The sequence below is a fragment of the Vicia villosa genome, linkage group LG2 (genome assembly GCF_029867415.1).
Source record: "Vicia villosa cultivar HV-30 ecotype Madison, WI linkage group LG2, Vvil1.0, whole genome shotgun sequence".
NCBI classification, from domain to species: Eukaryota; Viridiplantae; Streptophyta; class Magnoliopsida; order Fabales; family Fabaceae; genus Vicia; species Vicia villosa.
The window spans coordinates 144,577,651-144,596,350 of NC_081181.1; positions in this window are offsets into that span (position 1 = coordinate 144,577,651).

An 18,700-nucleotide genomic window follows, 5' to 3' on the forward strand; every position below is an offset into this window, starting at 1 on the left:
GCAAGGTTGCTTAAGTTCTCAGCATTCAAATATTACCTATAAGTAGCATGAGTTTATCAGCATCAAAAGGACACGAATTCTGAACCAGAAACATACTTGTATCACACTTGAAAATTTCAAAGAAATTTAAAATTTGAATTTTGAGTTTAAGCTATATTCAAGTGCAAATAATCCTCCAAACACAATCCTCAAGTAATTCTGAAACTATTCCAATCATTTCCAGCAATCAAAACACGTTGAACCAAGCACTAAAAGCCCACGGTTTGTTCAAACAAAAACCTACAAAAATATAATCGTACATGCATATTTAACACGATGTAATCATATATTTGAGTTTGGTTTGTTGTTCTGATCGTTTCTGGATAGTTAATTTAGGTTTGGTCACGTATTCACGAAGTTACCATTTTAGGGTTCTTGAGCTCTATTTTGGGGTTTTTCGTTTAAGGCAAAATTAGACCAAATTAAGGCCATGGTTGTGATCAGTGGAACATTTGCAATAGAACCATGACCTCGCGCCAAATTTCTTTTGCGTCTAACCCCTATTCGTGTTGCACAGGTGTGAAAGATTGGAGCTTTTTACAGCTCCCTGCAAATGAGCGGTGTAATAAGTGTTTCTGAGGAAGAAGATGAGACGTGGCTCCCTCCCATTGGCCAGAGGGCGCGCGCGTTTTATTATTTTTAAAATTTTGATTCTGTGTTTTGCAGCGTACGTACGTGGCATACTCCCTCGCTCTGGTCACCATCAGATCAATCTGATCACTTCATCCAACGCACACGATTTGCTTGTCCATACCATGGACACACTAGCCAACCACACCTGATCAAATATTTTATATTTTCTATTTTATTTAATTTTCTTTTGCAAAATTATTCAAAAATAGTTTAAAAAATCAGAAAAATATGCAAAAAATATTTTTAGGGTGATAAAATATTGTATTAATTTTTGACACAAAAATATTTTATTGTTCTTAATAATTAAAATATTTTGTTTAATTAATTAGATAATACTTATATATTTATCTTTTAATTATTTCTAACCTATCAAAAAATCAGAAAAAAATATTTTCTTTTTATTAAATTAAGTTTATATATTATAAACTAATTTTGTACATATTTATAATATTTTTTTTCTTTAAGTTTAATTTATGTGTATAATTATTTGTATAATTATGTATTAATTAACTTAACAATCTACAAAACAATTTCAAAAAATCACAAAAAAATTAATTTTATTTTAAAATTAATTAACAAACAATTTGGACATATTTTAGACTTAACTTTTTAGGTTTAAATTTTATTTCTAATTCTTAACCTTTTAATTAAATTAATTATGCATTAATTTTAATTAAAATCAACTATCCAAAAAATCAAAAAATATTTTCCCTTTATCTTATTGCCATTTAAATTCATAGATAAGTGTATAGGTTGTCAAATTCATGTAAATAGCATAGTTTACATTTCTCGCACAATCGATGTAATAGCGTAGATTTACTTTCCTCATTTTACATTCCCGCACTTTAATTTCTGTACATATAAAACTGCGTGTATGTCAAGAATGATAACTGAAGCGATAGATCACTAATCTCAAAGATAACATATCTGAAAATAAAACACAATCACACTTGCGCCTCTTAGGGTAATCCCTCTACTACTTTTTTCAAAATCAATTCTACTGTTTCAAATACAATTCAAATTTCTGTCTGTATCCAGTCAAGGAAAATTTTCTAAAGAAATAGGAAAGAACCTTACAAACTTAGGGTATACCTCCTAATTGCTTGCTCAATCAAAAACAACAAAAGTTCTTACACATCACTGTTTTTTCAAAACAAACTTTCAAAAAAACTACGCTTTGTATATATCCAAATAAAGATCATTACGAAGTTTAAAAAATCTTTTTTTCAAACCATCAAAATATCTTTCGAAAGATAAACACTTTGTATACATCCGCACAAGGATCATTACAAAGTTAATTCTTTACAAAAATATTTAAAACCACATACAAGCATTTCAAGCAAAACAAACAATTCAAACAAGTGAGCTAAGCAATTAAGAGCCCATGGATAACCATGGATACAAATGGTGCTAACACCTTCCCTTTGTATAACTTATCCCCGAACCCAAAATCTCTTTAAGGTCTTTTTCTGTTTCTTTTATAAACCTTTCCTTAATTGGATAAAATAAAATTCGGTGGCGACTCTCTGATTTTCACAACTCAAAAATAAAAGAAGAGTCAGTTCACATCCCACAAAAAAAACCGAGGCGACAGAACTGGCGACACTATTCTAGGGACTTTATTACTCTGCAATAACAAACATGATAAAGAACTGTCTTATTGTTATTAATAGATGATTCAATTCAAGCCCTCAAATTCTAATAAAAATATTGGCCTTTAGGGATTACCCCAACAATCTCCTACTAGTGCTAGAATCAATAAGGCATACACCTAATACTCATAGATCTAGTATGGCAATCATGATTCTAGTGCGCAAGAGGCTTTGTTAGTGAGGCAACAACATTGTCAATTGTTGATACTCTGAACATCTTCACATCTTATCCATCTACCATCTCTCGGATGAGGCGATAATGCTTATATATGTGTTAGGAGTGTTGGTGGGATCCAAGATCCTAAGCTTGTAAGAGGGAGCCATTGTTATCATAATAGAGTTCAATTGGATCCATAATGCTAGGGATTATGTCAAGTTCACTAATGAACTTCTTAATCTAAATAGTTTCCTTTACTCCATTTGAGACATCAATATATTTGGCCTAGGTTGTATAATCAATAATTTTATCTTTCTTTTAACTTTTCTAGCTCATAGTGCCACCATAAAAGAGAAAGACATAACCAAATTATAATCTAAAGTCATATTTATCTTTTTGGAAGCTGCAATTGGTGTATTCAATTATAGCAAGAACTTTCTGGCCTCCATATATCAATAATGATTCTTTTAGTCCTTTTCAAGTACTTAGGGATATTCTTGATTGTAACCCATTAAGCAACATCAGGGTCAGATTATTACCTACTTGTTGTATTTAAAGCATATGAGACATCTTGTCAAGTACATAACATGAAATATATGATAGATCCTATTGAATATTTATATTGGGTCTTATCCATGTGATTCCTTTCATGCATATTAAATAGTTGGCACTTTCTCTAAATATGTACTCTAACTTAGGCCAAATAGTTTTTGTGATATATCACTGTAGATCGTGATTCCTAATATATATGCTACTTTACCTAGGTCCTTCATAGAAAATCCTTTCTCTAGCCAAGTTTTACTTGCTGCAAGGTAGGGACACCGTCTCCTATAAGTAATATGCAATCTGCATATATTATCATAAAGACGACCATGCTCCCACTAACCATCTTGTAGACACAATGCTCATTTATGCTTTTAATGAGTCCATATTGTTTTACAGTTTCATTAAAATAAAGATTCTATCTTCTAGAAGCTTGTTTTAATCCATAATAGATTGATCACTGTAACATGTATATTTTTTGGAGATTCACATTAAGGAAAGCAGTCTTGACAGCCATCTATCATATATCATAATCATATTACGCAACAATAGCAAGTAAAATTGATACATATTTAAGCATTACAACACTTGAAAAGGTTTCATCATAATCAACACCATAAATTTTATTATAACCTTTATCAACTAGTTGTGCCTTATAGGTATGTACCTTAACCTCTATGTTAGTTTTCCTTTTAAAGATCCATTTGCATACTATAGAATTAAATCTACATCAGGATCTACCAATGTCCAAACCTAGTTTGTGTACATGGAATCCATTTCAAATTTCATGGTCTTTAGCTACTTCTCATACTCATGAATAGTGATGTCCTCTTCGTAGGTCACAAGCTCATCTTGATCCATGAGTAATACATCTTCCAGATCAGTTAAGATTTATCCATATCTCTCATGTTGGTGATGTATCATGTTTAACCTATGTTGGTCATTTTCTTCCTAAGAAAGGTTTCTCTTCCATAAATTCATGTGTTTCATACTCTAGTTCTTGCGTAGGTTGGTCACTACTTTGTGATTCTTGAATTTCTTCAAGCTCTACTTTCCTTCTACTGATTCCTTTTGAAATAAAATATTTTTATAGGAATACTCTCGTTCGAACGACAAACATGTTTCCCTTATAAGGGTTGTATAAATAACATTCTCTTGTTTTTTTAGGATGATACAAATTTTTTCTAAGTCTTCACATGACCAGATGAAGATAAATTGAACTCATAGTTTGATAGCAACTTGTTAGAAACTCCTTGGTTCTTGAGATTTGACTGGCTTCAGGTTCTGATCATTTAGAGTCTGGGTCTTAGTTTATGATCCTTCAGACTCTGAGTCTTTAAAGGTTGTCTTAGTTTTCAGATGCTGACTTGATCAGAGTCTGGGATCTCCAGGTTCTGAATCATCAGAGTATGCACCTTTAAGCTTCTCTTTTAATATCCAGTGCAGTATCAAAATTGACTTTCAATCAGTATATTGATATTTCTACATGCACACTTGAACACACATTAGTCTACCCAATTGTTCTTTAAATACTTTGTTATCATCAAAACTAGGAAATTGACATACCTTTGCACAAACTATAGAATTGTTTCCTCTTTACTTATTTGGCTTAATTTTGAGTACTAATTTTGTCCCAGCAATTCTCTTTATAAAGAAGTTTGGGTACCATATTTTATACAGCAACTAGAGAACCATCATGAACTTCTTTTTTTGGATATCTTCAGAGGTTAGATAACTTATGAAGTATCAGTTCCTGGTCATCTAACTTCAGTAGTACCAGTAACAGACATCCATATTTTCTAGTTTTCTCCAAGTTCTATATTTCCTTCCTCCATCAGAGTTAAGATATGGAACATATGCTTTTATTTGTCATATCTTGCAAGAAGACATTGTCTAGGTATCATAACTACTTCTTTTCCCTTTCCCCTTGAATATATATGCATAAAAAATAATTTCAGACTTAGGTACCCATAGTTTTATGGGTCCTTTAGGGTTAGTCCTGAAAGATCTCTTCTAACCTTTTACCTTAGCCTTCATGCAGTAAGGTTTGGAATCATTCAATAATTTTAATTTAGAAGTTTTGTATCTTGAATGACTCTTATCCTTTGATTATGTACCTTTCAGAATCTTAGACTTAAGAATTATTGGTTCTGACTTCATCAGAACCTTTGAATTTGAAGTATATATTTCTGATTTCTTCTGAATTTATGATTCTATAGTCTTTGGTTCTAACTAATTTAGAACCTCCACTTTGTCAGCAATAGGTACAAAGTAAGAGTAAAGTCTTTTCTTATCAGATCTTGGAGAAAAAGGTTCTTCTGGTTTGCTCAAGATTCTAGAACCAGGATCAAATGCCTTTCCAAAATAGCCAAGACCTTCTCCTCTGGTCCTACCAACTTTGTAAATCATAGAAGCTATTTTTTTCATGTTAGAGCCAGAAATGACAAACTCTTGAAGAGCCATTTTTCATACTTATTAAGGGGTTGGTCAGTCGTGTCATTTATCAAAGTGATATGAGCTCTTTCTAATTCTACAATTTTATTTTTATAAAATATGAATTCATCTTCCAAGAGATCATAATGCTTTTTCACAATTTTCACATGTCTAGATTTAACTTGAAAACAACCCATAAGATTTTTAACAGGAGTAAGTAAATATGAATAAGATAAGTTAGCAAATACCTCATCTTCTTCTTCTTCTTCTTCAGACTTTGAATCAAAACTTGAGTTAGATTATGCATCAGAGGATGTATGAGCCATCAGAGCTAGATTAGTTTTGCCTTCATTTTTGTCAAAATCTTCTTCATTCTCAAATTCATCCCATGTTGCCATGAGATTCTTCTTATCCTTTGTTTCTGAAGTTGTCCTTCTAATAGCTTCCTTTCTTTGCTCTGTCCTTATGTAATTCTGGTCAGACAGCAATGAAGTGATCAGGATTCTTGTAGTTGAAACATCCTTTTGAATTATTTTTGTTGATTCTAGAACTCGATCCTTTAAAGCTACTAGTTCTTTCAGAGAGTCTTTTGCCCTTTTTTGTCATATAATGGAATATTTTGATAATAAATATTGTCTCCTCATCATGTGTTTCATCTTTAAAACCTACTATAAAAACAACTTCTTTAAATTCCCAAACTTTAGAAGATTTAGTAGATTTATAAACATATTTCAAAGCAAAGGACTTTGACTTCTTTGTTGGTTCATCTCCAATAAGCTCCAACTCATGGCTTTGGAGATTAATGATTTAAATTTCTAGACTTATCTTGTCTAAGTCTCTAGATTCTTGTATGGCAGTTACCTTAGGTCTATATTTGACAGGAAGACTCCTAAGAATCTTCTTGACATGATCAATTGTAGTGTATCTCTTGTTAAGACTTGAATTCTAGAAACAAGAACTTGAAACCTTAAGAACATTGTTTCAATGTCTGCATCCTCCTTCATTTGGAACAGTTCATGCTGTTGGACCAGAAGGTTTTCCTTAGCCTCTTTAACTTGCTGATTTCCTTCATAGGAAGCAAAAAGAGATTCAAAGATGGTTTTGGCAATAGATTTGTCAAGAATATTGAGATACTCATAATGAGGTAGAGTATCTACCAAGATTCTTCTAACTCTGTGATGTTTCCTTTATATCTTTTTTTGAGGAGGCGTGAGGCTCTTTATATTAGCCACCATACCTACTTCATATATTTCAAAGTAAATTACACCTTCAAGAATATCTCATACCTCTTCATCAAGACCTATGATGTAAGTGTACATTTTGCTTTTCTACCATTCAAACTCTGTAGAATTTCTAGAGAATTTTGGAGGTTTATACATATAGGTATTCCTTTAAGAGGCACTATAATCAAAGGGCACAACATGATGATCAGGGCCAAAGGTTTCAGATTTAACTTCACCCATGTAGTTTTTCTCTCAGGATCATTTTTGTACCACTGTTAAGTGTTAAGCACAGAACATGCTCTAATTTCAATTGAAGGTGAGAAAAACACAATAATTGGGGGTTGAATTGTGTTAAATTTTTCTTATTTTTATCTTACAAATCTCTTATTACACTCTAATCACATGGATAGAATCTGAGTCAGAGTCTGATCATGATAGCAGCAGATCAAGAAGATAGAGATAGAGAAGAGTGAAAAATAGACACAAGTAGTTATCCTAATTCCTCCCACAACTCATGAGTAGTCCAGTCCCCTAGAACTTCCAAGGAATTTCCACTATAACCAAATCTGATTACAAATTGCTCAATCACACAAGCAAGAGACTTCCAATGCCCAGACACACAAGTAAGGGACTTTAATGCTCAAGCACAAAAGCAAGATACTTCTAATTTCTCAAGCACACAAGCAAGAGACTTCCAAACGCTCAAGCACACAAGAAAGAGACTTATGATTTCTCAAGCACACATGTATGAGACTTCAAAATGCTCAAGCATGCAAGAAAAAGTCTTCTGAATCTATAACAATGATTAAGAGATATGATAAACTACACTTTATATACAATCAGATTTCTAGACAAAATATAACACATACAGACTCTAAGACTTAGGGATTTCTATAATATACAATAGTTAAGAAATCCTAAGTCAAACATGTGATATTTGTTTTGATAGAGTAACTTCTCTTTGTTTTTCAAGGCAAAGTGTTTTTGTATATTTTCTCCAAGTATTTAGCTTCATTAATATAGAACCAGCAAAGAGACGTTGGAGAGAACTTCTTGCACGAGTGAGTCTTCGAGAAAAGCAATATCATATTTGTTGTAGAGCTTTGTGATATGGTTAATGAAATTGCAATTCCATAGGAATTATCAATTACAACTCTCCAAGCTTTGCAAATTTCTTCTAAGTCTTCACGTGATCAGAGGAAGACAAATTGACCTTAGAGTCTAATAGCGACTTGTAAAAAACTCCTTGGTTCTTGAGCTTTGACTGGCTTTAGGTTTTGATCATTCAGAGTCTGAGTCTTAGATTTTGATCCTTCAGACTCTGAGTCTTTATAGGTTAACTTAGTCTTTAGATTATTACTTTATCAGACTCTAGGATCTTCATGTAATGACCCATCAGAGTCTGCAACTGTAAGCTTCTCTTTGAATACTCAGTGTAGTATCAGAACTGACTTTCAATTAGTATATTAATCTTTATACCTGCACACTTGAATACACATTAGTCTATCCAACTGTTCTTTAAATACTTTTTTATCATCAAAACCTTATGGATGCGGTACAAATCAATTTTGTTCCAACAATGATGCACCACTATAATGTACAATGTTTTCTGATTAAATAAATAATAAATTTCTACTAAACTAGCTCTTTTCCTCATGATTATGAAAGGTAATAATGAGTTCGGGGTACGACCAAAAGAGATCAAAGATCTGTCACAAATACTCAAGGGTTTTGTCACAAATGACATAAGCGTATGACTAAAGCAATCAAAATCTTATGGTTCTGATGCATACACACAAAGAAATCAATCCACAAAGTGGAAAATACTAGCTCACCCCCCCCCCTTGGTAGTTAGCTAATCAAGAGGAAGTGGTGAGTCTGTCATACGTCAACCTCAAACAAGGTTTTCACATGGGAGCAGGGAAGAGGTATCGACCCTTGACTGGGCACGGTCCCTAGAGACGTCCAATAAACTTCGAGCACAACCTATAAAAAGTAACGTCCAAGAGAAGTGAGCTTGGTGCCAAAAGCAACACCATAAAAACAGGTAAAATATGAGTAAGCAACAAACTGTTATATATATATATTGCAGGATATAAATAACAAAGATAACTAATTCATTAGATTTACATATGTCAGGTACAAGCACGCAGATAATAAAAGGGAGAAGACTAATCCACCAAGGAAATCACCTCCTTATTTGTATAGCTTAATTGGGACGAGCTTGCTCTCGAGAGATCAACATATAAGTATAAATCTGCTCCACCTTCTTTAAGGCACTTAATGTCTTTGGAAATGGAGTAAATTTTTTATTGACTTATCCAACTCCTTAGACCAAGAAATATTCTATAGGTACGTCTCATGAAGGCCGTCCTCAACCTTTTTTTGACTATCTTGGGATTCTTGTAGAGACGTTTCTATCTCTTTTACATTTTTTGGGGTAGGATCTCACTTGGTTTGCTTCTTCTATAAAGGCCTCTACATTGGATAAAGAAGTTTGAGCAGAATCCAAAGCCTCATTCTTCTCTGTCATTTCCCCTACGAGCATCTCACTTTCTCGACCATAGTTTAAGGGTATTCAAAGGGATCCACAATAGCCTCCATAGCCATAAATGAATAAAACCCCCTCAGATTTCCTCCAAGTATTGATTCTACTCATTAGTGAGGGTATCAATGCAATATTTGAGCATATCCCTCTTGTAACAAAGACGGTCGGGCAAGAAAACTTCTCTCCCCTTTAGTAGCCCCGAAAGCCTGAATGACTGATGTCATGTGGGTATGATAAGTCAACTCTGTTAATTCCCCCAGACGAGCTTCCTCAAAAATATTTGAGAAATAGGTGTACTCTTCATCAAAGATGGAGGAACAAAATTCTGTGTTGGTCTGCAGGCTAGGGAGAGGTAGTAGTACGGAAGGTGACTTCACTCAAAATGAATTGGGCCTTCCTATAGTTGTGAACCAAGGATATTTGGCAAGTACCTTTAATCCTAAAGTTATTCAAGTTTAAGGATGATATCCACCCCCCGTCCCTTTACCCTCCATGTTTGGCGAAGGTGAAACATCATCTATCATGACTTGGTTAAAAGAGACTCAGACTTTAATTTAAGTCGGGAAGGAGTAATCCGAACAGCTGGACCATCGAGTGTACCCGAGGTAGAAGTTTCCCTAGTAGATGGAGTACTCTGAACACCTTATACAAGAGAAGTAGCTCAAATATACCTCCTCATTCACTCTTTAATGCATATGCATAACGAACAAGTGAGTTGTTGGAGGATGGATAGTTCAAGTAAATAATCAATGAAATTTAAGTTTCCCCCTCTAATTTAGCATTCACTAGCCAGCAAGTCAGAATGAACCTTTTCACTCATTTTCTCGATGCAACATCATATGGAACAATGCCATCAACATAGCCAAGCTCTTTGTAGAAGGCTGTTAGGAGTGAATTAGTAGTGTTTTCATTTGTCAAATTAACTACCTTTTGAGCTGGAAGTGAACATATCTTGTGCTTTTTAAGGATTTTATAGTTAGAATTGAACTTTAGAGGTTCGATGCTAATTGTAGAACAACTTGCATCACTTTGGGTGTTATTTGTGCAGATATTGAAGTTTAGAAGTAAAGACGAAGAAACATGCAGGTGTAGAGCTTCTAGAGAAGAAGAATCACAAAGAAGGAAGGTGAAACAAAGGCCGAGTCGCGCCAATAAGGAGCGAGACGCGCCATCCCTTCTGACTTGGGTTCGCGCCGCGCCAATACGTGCTGAGGCGCGATGGTTGCGTTACAAGGATAAATTGTTATAAATAGAAGCCCTAATCCTCATAAGAAGGGGGTCTTTGGTGAACGAATTTCAGAGAGCAATCCTATTCTAGAGCAGAAAACAACTTCCAACGGAGAATTCAACATCAATTGAAGACATTCCCTTGACGAAGATGAATCCTTCCATGAAATCTTGTGTGTTCTTCATGGCTATGGAGAGCTAAACCCCATTGTGTTGAGTTTAAGTAGTAATTAACCTATGAAGATGCAATTACTTTGATTAATTCCTGTGAACAATTGTTTAAGCTTTATTATCAATGAAAAACTTTGCTTTTATTCTATATCATTGTTGAACTATCAATCGAGAGATAGGGTTTATACTTTTGCCCTAGGTTTTTACATTGACTTGTTGATTAATACTCAGAGATGAGATTTTGAAGAAGTTTTCATAAATCATCGTGGTTAATTCCCTTTATCTTTATAGTTATTCTGAGAGATCGAATATCATACCGGTAGAGGTGGTTCTAGATTGATCATTAGACATAATATCAGTTTTGAGGATGAATGAAGATAATAACTTAAATAATGTTCACTCGTGAATAGGTTGATGAACCCTAGAACTCAACATATTTATTCACCATTGTTATTCGTCTTTAAGCTTTTTATCAGTCAATTATTATTCTGTTATATATAATTTGAGAACAAGCAATCAAAACCAATACTTTTCACTAACTCATTATAATTCGACTATAGAACGGCAGCAATATTACTCAGTCTCTATGGATACGGTATATTAGAAAATATTTACCCAAAATACTTTCAACAAATTGGCGCCGTTACCGGGGACTGTGTCAATATTGCACGCATTGCAATAGTCGTATTATTTTTAGTTATTTACTTAATTTTAGATTTTTTGTTTATTTACTTAATTTTAGATTTTTAGTTTAGTTCCTTTATTTTAGATTTTTAGTTAGTTACTTTATTTTAGATTTTGTTATTGCAATAGTATTTTACTTTTGATTTTTTTTATTATTATTATTTTTTTTATCTTGTTATTTCACTTGTTTGCTAGTTTTGTAGATTTTTGTTTATCGGAATGTTTGACCCAAATATAAATGCTGCAATTCATGCTCAAAACGAGATCCTATTCCAACAAATGGAGTATATCCTTCAAAGTGTGTCACAGTTCACACCTCAAGTTAATGAGTTTCATGATCTCGGATGGTGCACACCGGAAGATGCGATGGAGTATCATATGGCTAACCATGAATATCAACAACAAGGGCTTTCATACTATAATCAAGGTTATCAAAGAGGACCCTCTGAGTTAGAGGAAACCATGAATCAATTCATGCAATTCTCTTTAGCCATTCAACAAAACCGGAAAATGCAAGATGTTCAATTTACCAAATTCTTCACCGAGCAAAACGTAAGGCAAGTCTCAACTTTTCAAAACCCTATGACTTGTGTAGAAACTTGCAATGCTACTTCAATAAAGAGTGCAAAAGTTCTTGATGAGGAAGTTGAAAACAATGATGTTGAAAAGGAAGAGGATAATCGTGCAGCGGAAGATGAGGAAGATGAAATTGTTGTAACTGAGGTGAATAAAGAAGTGAAAAAAAGAGATCAATCCAAAAGGAAGAAAGCATGTGACAAGATGGCAAGTAAGGTGATACCGAGTCAACACCTCCCATACCCACATGCACCATCAAAGAAAGATAATGCTAGGCAACATGCAAGGTTTATGGACATCTTTAAACAACTTCATATAAATATTCCATTTGTCGAAGCGTTGGAGCAAATGCCCAAGTATGCTAAATTCATGAAGAATATGATCACAAAGAAAAAGAAGTACACAGATGAGGAAACTGTGTTGCTTGATGCCCAGTGTAGTGCCGTAATCCAAAGAGCTACTCCAAGAAAGGAATCCGATCCGAGACGAGTCACTTTGCCATTAAATATTGGAGGTAACTTCACCGGTGACGGGTTGATTGATCTGGGGTCTAGCATCAACTTAATCCCTTTATCCATTGTCAAGGAATTAGGGAATATTGTGACGAAGCCTACTAGGATGACATTGCAATTAGCCGACAAGTCTATCACCTCACCATATGGAGTGGTTCAAGATTTGCTAATAAAAGTAGACAAATTCTTTTTCCCGGTGGATTTTGTGGTAGTTGACATGGAAGAAGATCATGAGGTACCCTTAATTCTTGGAAGACCATTCATGAAAACCGCTCGAATGATGATTGATATGGATACGGGGATCATGAAAGTAAGGGTGCAAGATGAAGAGGTAAAGTTTAATCTTTTCGAAGCCAAGAAGCATCCTAAGAACAAGAAGGATAGTTTCCAAATCGATGCCACCGAAGAAGAACTCAAAGATGCTGAAAATCAAGTTCAGAAAGACAAAATGAAAGCATCTCATGATAGAAACATCAGCCACAAAGAAATTCAAGTTGGAAAAATGGTGCTCTTGTGCAAATCAAGACTCAAGTTATTTCCGAATAAAGGGAAGTCAAAATGGTCGGGACCATTTGTGGTAAAAGAGGTATGCAATTATGGAGCCATTGTGGTAGAGAATCCTAAGACAAATGAGAGTTGGACCGTTAATGGAAAACGGTTGAAAGATTACTTCGGGGGAGTGGAGCAACATGCACCATTTTTAGTTCCTTGAAAGCGTTGACCGTCGAGCTCAAACGACGTTAAACAAAGCGCTTGTTGGGAGGCAACCCAACGCATTAAGTTTTTATTATTTTCTTGTTTTTTATTTTAAGTTTTATGTATCATCAGACCGGTTTGATTGAGCAGGAACAGAAACCTAAGAAAAATGCAGCACCGCGCCGCAAGACCTCATACCGAGGCGCGACACGTTGGCAGAAGCTTTCGCGCGTCGCGGAAGATCTGCGCGCGCCGCGGTGATGCGAAAGCATATTTTTTTCCTCTAACCTGCCCTCAGTTGCCTTGCGTACTGTGGTTAGCCGGAGCCCAACCCTCTTCTTTTGGGGGGGGAGATGCAGGTGCTCGACCAGATAAGTTCCAGGAGTAACCAGAAGGGGATAGTGAGCTGTTTCGTTTATGATAACTGTCATGATGATATTTTATTTTGATTTAGTTGCCCCCAGTTTAGAATGAGTAGTTCCACAACATAATGAAAAGCCCAAGCAAGATAATGAAAGTACCAACAATGGAGCAACATGCATGAAAGTGGTAGTGAGTGAAAAATTTTCAAAACTTAATTTTTCACTTCCTTTTTCAATAAGTGACAAGGCAGGTATGAATTTTCGAACTTAAACTCTTAGTGTGTGTGCATGAAACGTAGGTTGTTAGTAAATACTGGCAGAAGTTCTTTATGGTACACAATATTTTGTTGGATCAGCTTAGCCTTAACCATTGTGAGGAAAGCTTTCCATTGTTTACTATATGCAGGAGACCATCGATTACTTTGACTTGTTTGTATTATGCTAAACCGTTTGTCGCATCGTTTTGTGGAAATATGTGAAAAGGACTTAGGCACTTGTTTGAATCTGAGAGTTTCTTTGAGCCTATTCCATCTTAAAACTGATTTTTTTGTGAGAGTGTGATCCTTTGCTAACCATTCTTTGAGCCTGAGGTTAAGATAAATTTCATAATATGCACCAAGAAAAACACCTGGTGAGTTTTGATCTCAATAAAAAGTTTTGCTTTGGACCATCAACCATAAACTGTGGTGATGTGTTTTCTCTTTAACCTTCATAGAAAGTAGGGGAGCATGAATAGAATCTAGATACAGGTTGATCTCCAAGTTGGGGAGAGTCATAATCAAAAGAAGAGTAAGTATATAGGTGGTGATTTGCAAAGAACGAAAGAAATTCGTAGCTTGAAAAAAAAAGAGAGAAGAAACAAAAGAAGAACAACGTTTGAAAGTAAACAGTTGTTGAAAAAAAAAAGAGAAACATCGAGCTACGAGTGAAAAAGAGGAATGGGTGAGAAAGTTAAAGGTATAAAGAAAAAGGAAGGAGTTATGATTCAGATGCTTCCCTAGAATAGGAACAACCCTTGATTATCTTCTTTTCTTTGAATCTAAACCATATTACAACCCTGGAAAGACCTTCTGATTCTCAAATTCCACAGGACTTGATGCTAACAATATGGTGAACGTATGATATGGATTCTTGTTGATTTAATTGTTTGGATGAGTGTTTAACCCCTCTATTATTCATCATACTTTTTGATGAGAGTGATTAGTGCTGATTCAATTACTATTGTGTAGTGTTTTGAACTTCTGGAGGTAATTTTCTTTCAAAATCTGTTTCATGTGTATGTTCTGAGTTTGCAGGAAGAGGAAGAGTATCTGATTTAGTTACTGAATCGAACCACTTGACAAACCTTTTTGGAAAACTTGTTGCATGATTGTTGGTATGTTTTGTTGTATTCATTGAGGTAAGTAATTTTGTTTAGGGACAAACAAAACTCTAAGTTGGGGAGAGTTTGTTAGGAGTGAATTAGTAGTGTTTTCATTTGTCAAATTAACTACCTTTTAAGCTGGAAGTGAACATATCTTGTGCTTTTTAAGGATTTTATAGTTAGAATTGAACTTTAGAGGTTCGATGCTAATTGTAGAACAACTTGCGTCACTTTTGGTGTTATTTGTGCAGATATTGAAGTTTAGAAGTAAAGACGAAGAAACACGCAGGTGTAGAGCTTCTAGAGAGGAAGAATCACAAAGAAGGAAGGTGAAATAAAGGCCGAGCCGCGCCAATAAGGAGCGAGACGCGCCATCCCTTATGACTTGGGTTCGCGCCGCGCCAATACGTGCCGAGGCGCGATGGTTGCGTTACAAGGATAAATTGTTATAAATAGAAGCCCTAATCCTCATAAGAAGGGGGTCTTTGGTGAACGAATTTCAGAGAGAAATCCTATTCTAGAGCAGAAAACAACTTCCGACGGAGAATTCAACATCAATTGAAGACATTCCCTTGATGAAGATGAATCCTTCCATGAAATCTTGTGTGTTCTTCATGGCTATGGAGAGCTAAACCCCATTGTGTTGAGTTTAAGGTAGTAGTTAACCTATGAAGATGCAATTACTTTGATTAATTCCTGTGAACAATTGTTTAAGCTTTATTATCAATGAAAAACCTTGCTTTTATTCTATATCATTGTTGAACTATCAATCGAGAGATAGGGTTTATACTTTTGCCCTAGGTTTTTACATTGACTTGTTGATTAATACTCAGAGATGAGATTTTGAAGAAGTTTTCATAAATCATCGTGGTTAATTCCCTTTATCTTTATAGTTATTCTGAGAGATCGAATATCATACCAGTAGAGGTGGTTCTAGATTGATCATTAGACATGATATCCGTTTTGAGGATGAATGGAGATAATAACTTAAATAATGTTCACTCGTGGATTAATTGATTATTGTATGTGAATAGGTTGATGAACCCTATAACTCAACATATTTATTCACCATTGTTATTTGTCTTTAAGCTTTTTATCAGTCAATTATTATTCTGTTATATATAATTTGAGAACAAACAATCAAAACCAATACTTTTCACTAACTCATTATAATTCGACTATAGAACGGCAGCAATATTACTCAGTCTCTGTGGATACGATATATTAGAAAATATTTACCCAAAATACTTTCAACAAAGGCCGCCAGTTTCTTCTTCAAGATTAGCTCTTCTCGAGACAAGTCCTCCTCCTTATAGATATAGGATCCTTTGTCAAGAAGTGTCTCTAGTTCTAGTACTTGCAAAATAAATACATGCACATAGGTAGAGGTAGGGCTCTAGTTTACAAATCTTCATATGATATTCCTTTGTAAGGGGGTAACAAAGAAAAAAGTGGTCCTTGAAATTATTTGCACTATCAGAATAGGTCTCGAAGAATTTGGTGTTTAGCCTCAAAGAAAGCAAGCCTAAATAGTGTGCATAATTTGGACAGTTTGGAGTTTGAAAGAGATGGAAGAGCGATATCACAGTCAGTTTATCATCCTTGTACTCACGCCAGTATTAGGAAACCTTGACAAATGCCCATCTCATCGAATGGAACTACGTAGGGGCAATTAGCAAGTGGTCATAACAATGACCTCAAACTCACTAAAAGGAAGGAAGAAGCCTACGAGAGAGAATAAGCACTCATGAAAGGGTATATCATACTCATAATATTAGTTGCAAACATTTTTATCTCCATATGGGGGAACCACTTCTCTGTCAAATGAATGACCCCCTTCAAACGAAGCCTGTTCTAGAGTACCCTCACGAACAAAATCAAAAATAGTCCCCAGTAATTCATGGTCCACCAAATCACCCGAGATATTTCAGCTTGTCTTCCTAGTAGAAGTTGATACAATATCCTTGATTAAGAAATATCCAAAGAAATTCAAATATAGACAAGATATGGCAAGCAATCAAGTTTAGATACCATCACTTCTAGTAGAAAATGCCAACAAACAGAATAAATTTCTCAAGAAAGAAACATGGACATCAAATGTCCATTATTTTGAAAGCCCTAGAAAAAAGAGCAATAGAAAAAGAAAGACATTAGCTTTATCTTAAATAAGATGGATCGGTCAAACATGCATGTACTGTAAAAATAAACAAGATCATGGGAACTTGACTAAATGCTTGAACAAGAAAGCTCATAAAGAAAAATGACAAAGGAAGCAAAAATAACTCTTTTGCATATCACTAATGGCAGAAAGGGTCAAAATGATGATTTACAAACCTCTTATAAGCTACTCATCCATTAAGGACCGTATGATCCACTGTGCACTATCAACTATTTAGATTCCCTTGAAAACTATTCAAAGTACTCAAGTGCTCTAAGGAAACATCATCACCAATGAGCGTATGGACACGTGTCAGTTATTCCTAAAAAAATGTTACCTATTACCATGAAAGCATTTAAGACACATATTTCCGATTATAGCGGCATCCCATCAAAGGCTTCCATATCCTTATATTCAGTGATGTGTAGGAGCACGAATTATAAACCCTTGTCTTGTAGAGCATAAGCAAGGGCTTAGGGATAAAGGCCTTGTAATAAATCAAAGGGGAAAAAAACGCAAAACACGAAGACTTTTTTCCCCTTTTGTGAACGTGATTATTCGTACAGGAAGAAAGACTTTTCTTTCCCTTTTCAGCACATGATTATTCGTACATGAGCCTTATTGGTAGTCCAAATCACTTTAACGGTTGACCGCGATACACACCTTACTCCACGCTTTTAGTTTCCAACTACTTCTCTTATATAAGAGGGAAAACATGCTATTTCTTAGGTATTAAAATCCACTTTTATTTACGCATCACTTTCAGCCTCTTACGAACTAGAGTGTTAGAGAGCTAATGTTACAGGTCATCTCCTTTTCCACGGTATTAGATGCTTAAGGCCTCTGCAACAAGTTATGCCTCCTCATTTACCGATCTATTATGGTTTCACTAAGATACACAAACTAAAAAGGGAGATGAACATGTTAACATACAAAATGGAAAAGACTTAGGGACAAAATTAAATAAGAAAGCTTGGATAGTAAGATGGGAAAGAACATGAAGCAAACAATGGGGATGAAGATGAACGATTTTGAAAGAAATATGGTGAACCCTAGAAATGGGAATTATGATCAAATGATTCTGGATTGAAGGAATATGTGTTATATCTACCAATGTTGAGTCATTGTGAGCAAAAATGCTAACTTAGATCCCTACTCGGCAAAATTTATTTGTCTTTTGACAAAAATTAACAGAAATGAAATGTTTTTAAAAGACTAGATAGCTACACTTATAATTTAAGAAGCCAACATGAAACTATAAATTAAGTTAAGTGATCACATGTATAATTAAGCCAACATGAAACTATTAATAATAATAATAATAATAATAATAATAATAATAATAATAATAATAATAATAATAATAATAATAATAATAATAATAATAATAATAATAATAATAATAATAATAATAATAACTGGAGAGTATAATTATAATTATAATTAATATGAAGAAAATTGTTTTGAGTTTACTTATTAACTTAAACTGTTTATATAGATTGTTGCAACTTTATATGTTTACAAAAGGTTCAATATGAGATCTTTGAAATCTTTATTAATTTTTTTCACTTATTAAATTTTTACTAATGGATGAAGCCATTTCCATTGATGAAAAAATTATGATATTTTGATAAGAACAAATAATTACATCTCTTAGTATATCAAAATTTATTATTAAAAAAAAAAAGTCTTACTAACTTTTATCAGTCTAGTAAATTGTCAA